Source organism: Poromitra crassiceps, assembly GCF_964638095.1.
Source record: "Poromitra crassiceps genome assembly, chromosome: 15".
NCBI lineage: Eukaryota > Metazoa > Chordata > Actinopteri > Beryciformes > Melamphaidae > Poromitra > Poromitra crassiceps.
In genome coordinates, this window is record NC_139634.1 from 21,348,530 (window position 1) to 21,354,529 (window position 6,000).

At 43.4% G+C, this 6,000-nt stretch overlaps 1 protein-coding gene across 1 annotated transcript in view; it reads right to left on the minus strand.

Moving 5' to 3' along the window:
• The window catches only part of LOC310790651 (mitogen-activated protein kinase kinase kinase kinase 4), a gene marked incomplete at its 3' end in the record, with an annotated part of 104,706 nt that overhangs the window by 58,762 nt on the left and 39,944 nt on the right, over positions 1-6,000 (minus strand). The window lies entirely within an intron of this gene.

Sequence of the window (6,000 nt, forward strand, 5' to 3'; positions counted from 1 at the left end):
AATACTACTCAAATGACTGGCATGAAATATGTCGTAACTGCCAAAGTATAATAGGGTATTCAACAAATACAGAATATTAGACTCACTCTCTCTCTCACTTACTCAGTGAAATCGCAATGCTTTATTGGCATGTGTTGCCAGAGCAGTATACTGTATGTCAGGGTGGGAATTGCACGGAGGCCATGGCCACCATTGCCCCTCCCTCTGGCCTTGATGCCCTGATGAAATTATCAACGAGATGATCATTTCGAACATAGTTTTTCTTTATGACTGGAGTTACCTGATTATTCAAATGGTCATGTAAACAGCATAAACCAATAAGCTTTATACGTTTATGGCCGTTATCGGGTTATGAATAAACCGATAAACATACCTAGGTTTTTGGCCAATAACCTGTCTTTTGAGTGCATGTATACAGCGAATCAGGTTTCTTGTGGGTTTATACATCTGCGCATGTACAAGTTGCATGTAAAAAGTTGAATTACTGCCGCCTTCTGGAGAGAAATCCGACTAATTGACTGAATCATGTAAACCCGGGTTTTTCCTATTGTCGGATTATTAAAGTGCATGTAAACGCAGAAATCAGATTATTGCCATAAACTGATTACTCACAGTTATCAGTTTATTGGTGTGCATGTAAACGCACTCTGTGTGTGTGTGTGTGTGTGTGTGTGTGTGTGTGTGTGTGTGTGTGTGTGTGTGTGTGTGTGTGTGTGTGTGTGTGTGTGTGTGTGTGTGTGTGCGCGCGCGCCTGATCGTTTCTCCTGCTCTCTGTTTAGAGACAGACTGTAAAAGTTTAAGTTTAGCCTATCGGAAAGTCAGTTATTTATTTGTAGGCTTAAAATCCTCTTATTTCACTTAATGGCCTTTTGCCCTAAAAAAAAAAGTGACGCCCCTAAAATGATGAAATTGCCACCCTGTATAGTGTCTCAACTGAGGGTTATTATAGACATTAACAGACGGATACAAATTACTAAATCAATGTATTATCTTCAAAGAGTATGATATTCAGTTCAGGACTTCAGGTCACCTCTCACACTTCCATGATATTCCAGGAATTCCATGACCAGTGGCAATCCTGCATAATTCAATGAAATGACGACAACTCAAAACATTTCAACAATTCTAACAACATAGGTCAGCAACGGGTGACCTCAATCTAATAAACTGTGTGCGTGTGTATGTGTGTGTGTGTGTGTGTGTGTGTGTGTGTGTGTGTGTGTGTGTGTGTGTGTGTGTGCATGCGTGCGTGCATGTGCGTGCGTGCCTTCCTCCTACTGCTGTTGCTCTCTCTCTCTCTCTCACTCGTTTTACAGTGTAAAGTGAGGAAGTGAGAGAGTTGAAGTGTGAGCCCTATGGGTTGAGTTTTACTGTTTGTGTGTGTATGTGTGTGTGACTACAGTATATGCGTGTGTATTACATGTGTGTTTACATTTTGAGGATGTGTGCATATAGTAGGGATGGGCATCGAATTTCGAATTTTCGAATAATCGTTGTTATTATCAAGGTCGACTTTTATTATTGAAATTCGAAATTCGAAAAAAAAAAAAAAAAAAATTTTTTTTTTTTTTTAGTGAAATGTTGCATTGTCTCCCCTGATTCTAAGTATAGTCAAATCGCTTGGTTTGAGCAAGTAAAACAATTTTTATAAGCATTTTAAGCAAGGTTTATGGAAAAATTAATGGCAGATGAAATCCCATGAAGAGGGAGAGGGGGTGACTTTGGCACCCCTTTGGCACTCAGACCTGAGCCTACTAAATATTTAATGAACCACTCATGATTGTCAAAACTGTTTTTTATTTTCGAAAATGTCAATGTCATGTAACATGTTCTTTACTTCAGTGGTGCAATGCTTGTTTGAGCTAAAAATCCACAGCAGAAGCTTTTTATATTAATTAATAAAGCCGTAGACTAGAATCAGGGGAGACAATGCAACATTTCACTCACAAAAAAAAAAAAAAAAAAAAAAAAAAAAATTTTTTTTTTTTTTACATTTTTTTTTATTTATTTTCGAAATTCGAATTAAATTCGAATTTGGCCAGCGAATTTCGAATACCGTAAATTCCGGACTATAAGACGCACCGGTGTATAAGCCGCGGGACCAAAATTGACTATTTTTTTCTTCTATAAGCCGCACCGGACTATAAGCCGCGGGTGTTTTGATGTTTAATTACCATATGAAAGGGTTCGTGCACAGAGAGGAATGTCGGGAAAGAGATCGCTGTTTGGGGAAGCTCCCATTTATTAACATTTCAACAAAACAAAACAAAAGTCAGGTCACTAATCCCCAGACAAAATCACACAACAATAGGCTACCGTATATGTGCAGCAAACCTGTAACCAGAGAAGTCAAGTCACTAATCCTCGTCTTCCTCTTCTTCCTGCGTACTGAAACCACCAAAGTCCTCATCTTCAGTGTCGGAAACGAACAGGTTCAGGGTGGCTTCGTCAACCACTCTCCTCTCTCCTTCAGGTGCCATGGCACGAGTCCGATACCTCACGAGTCCGACACCTCACGAGTCCGAAAAAAGAGGCTAACTTCCCCCAGACCCTAACCCAAAACCTAACCTCTCCCACCCCCACGCCTAAACCTAACATCCCCCAGACCCTAACCCAAAACCTAACCTCTCCCACCCCCACGCCTAAACCTAACCTCCCCCAGACCCTAACCCAAAACCATGAGGTGTCGGACTCGTGAGGTATCGGACTCGTGAGGTATCGGACTAGGGGGCAGTCCCCGTGGCGTCATCCTCTTCATCCCGCAGCAGTCCAGCGTTTTGGAACCCGTTGGTAATTGTGGATGTTTTCACACTCCTATAATATTCCGTGATCTTCCTTTGTGTGAATTCGCCGAAGTTTGTGATTTTCTCCTGATAGTCGGGAGGGAGTTGTTCAGTAGTTCTCCCCCGGACGGACAGTCCCTTTTGCCCAGGTTACGCGCGGCTGCTCTGTTTGATCGGCGGCTGCTCTCTTTTAATGCGAGATTGACTGCTTTCAACTTGAAAGCTGCCTCGTGTGAATTTCTGCGTACCTTCCCCATGGTAAGTGAGAGTGTTGCTTCTACTGCTCGTCTTGTTGTGAATATTCCTTGATCTTCCTTTGTGTGAATTCGCCGAAGTTTGTGATTTTCTCCTGGTAGTCGGGGGAGGGAGTTGTTGCCCGAGTGGCCGTTTGCTTACCGTAATTACCATATGTAAGTGGTCACGCACAGAGGGGATTGTCGGGAAGAGATGGCTGTTTGAGGAAGCTCCCATTTACCGTATTACAACATTTCAACAAAACAACATAACACAACACCACCGTTGTTTATTTTTACAGTGCACACAGTGTCCGCGGTGTGGTGAAAAGAGGGCAAGAGAGGAAATTAAAACAGAAGTGGATTTATAGTTAGAAAGAGTGCTAAAAAAGAGAGATTTTTTTTTTTTTTTTTTTTTTTTCTGAAAAAATCCATAGATAAGACGCACCGTTATATAAGCCGCAGGGGCCAAAAAACGGGAAAAAAGCCGCGGCTTATAGTCCGGAATTTACGGTAGTGTTTTTGCTAGAAATGCCCATCCCTAGCATATAGTAGAATAAACCTACGTACGTGTGTGTGTGTGTGTGTGTGTGTGTGTGTGTGTGTGTGTGTGTGTATGTATGTGTGTGTGTGTGTGTCTTGAGTTTTTTTTAATCCAGCCCTGGTTAGGCCACCCTGTGATTAGAAGCCAATGAAAGCCCTTCTGGAGCCTCACATAGAGGCCTACCTTCTTACATATCTAACAAGGCAGTGTTTCCCATACATTGATCCTTTCCACCACAACAAAGATCTTGAGTTTTTTTCCCCTCGCTCTACCTCACCTTGCCCCACTGTCTTTCTCTCTCTCTCTCACACACACACACACACACACACACACACACACACACACACACACACACAGGACACTGGACACTAGGAGCCGTATGTGTGCACTGACTACATGTATCTGTTCGTTTAGCTTTGACGCGAGGCAGCCTTCATTCTATGAAGCGCGTTGATGCTACTGTTAGTTCATCTTCAGCAATCAGCGGTTGCAAACATGTTTTGATTAAATGACTCAATAATTACCTTTGCGAGACAAACGTGGAGTTGTTGTGTACTTTCTCCGCCGTCAGTGGCTACGTCTATACTTTTACACGGTCTATGATTTGGCTTTTGCACATCAAGTCTGTATTTTTTGTCCGAAATTGTCGCACGTTTAAAAAGAAATACGACCTCATGTTGTGTCACACACGTTTACACACTGACACCGAAACAAGTTCGATTTTCTACGTTTTTGGCACCAGCCAATAGATTTTTGTCAGCTATGACCCGTCTGTGTTTTCAGATGACGGATGAAAAAAAACGCATACGAAAACAATCGGACTGTGTGTGTAAAGACCTTAACACACACACACACACACACACACACCCAGACGCGTGCGCACACACACTGCGGCAGGATGCAGCTACCGTAGTTATAGCAGCACACACTCCTGGGCTGACTACCAGTTCCTCGGCTCCGTCAATGCTTCAATTGTAAATTCAACAAATGGCTCAATTCCCATGTGTCTTGCATTCTTTCCGTTCGAGTGCTTTTCGTCGAGGTTTGGACAAAAAGAAAAAGTCAAGTGATCGCAGCAGAAAATAATGCAGGATCAAGTCGTCTACATTCAGAGCAGCAGCAGCCACTATGGCCGGCTACTGTCCGGTCCCTGACTTGACTTGAGGGATTGCTCGCTGTAGCACCGATGGCACTTCAGTTGACAGATGGGACATATGGCAGCCAAGGCATGGTTGGCTGCTGATGGACGATGTTGTGACGTTTGGCTGCGTCCAAATTCCACGCGCTGACAAACGAGCTGCGGTTGGTACTGTAGATGTTTTAGTCTCCCATTTCTAACACACTGCCAGAAATGATCCTTCAGATGAAAGAGACACATTCTGACTTCATGGCTTTTCCTTTCAAGCCTCAGAGCAATGAAAACTAGACTGTATGACAGGGCATGAAGACTTTTGTCATCCACTGTAGAACTGTTGATGACAGTCTCACTTCACAGCTGCTTTAACACTGCATCCAGATCATCAGCTTCACAGCTGCTTTAACACTGCATCTAGATCATTAGGTTCACAGCTGCCTTAAAGTCAAGCTGAACCCAAAAATGACTTTTCTTTTCTTTTCTTTTAGTTCAAATAACTGGGTATGCAGTGCACCTATTTAATAATGTATGCAAAAAAAAATGCCTGTCATCTGGCAGAATTCCTATCCCATAAACGAAGTACTAACTTGTCCAATTGTATGAAACATGAACAAAAACAAAAACGGTAATGTCTAAGAATGCAAAGAAAATGTAACTGGCTCGTTAAAACACGCATTCCAGGAATATCGTATTTACATTTATAGCGATAAAGGCGCGCGCGCTTGAGAGGCTGGTTGTCAGGGGTCGCCCCTCTGAGATTCCAGGCCGACGCACTGCACTCTCCGCTCGGCAACAAGAAGGCAGCTGGCTGCCTGCGGCTCGCTGAGCTCCACTCAGCCACTAACCTCGCGTCAGCAGGCTCTTCCTGAGGGAAGCGCCACAACGCTCTGTACGCTCTGGCGGAACACGCCAAGATTGGCCAAAGCCCAATCCAGTCCCCAGAATTGTCAAATAAAATCATCGACATGATACTATGACCCCCCTCTCAACCTGTCATCTCAGACAAATTATGTTTTCAGTCTGAAACGGACTCAGACGCACGCGACGAACTGGTTCAGTTCGACTTTAAGGGCAGTTTAGAGTACAGCAATTTATGATCACCCGACGGGCATCGTTCAACGCCACGTTACGTTCCATTATCGCTAGATGCTGAATTTGGACGCTGTCGCTCATAAGAACTATAAATACTAGGCGATAGGAGCACGCATCGCAGAGGCACAGTTTCATTTCATTTGCTTCATTTTCATTTTCTCTCAAGACATGGAGGTAGAAAAACAACAGCTACTGTAGCAGTACTTTCTTGAG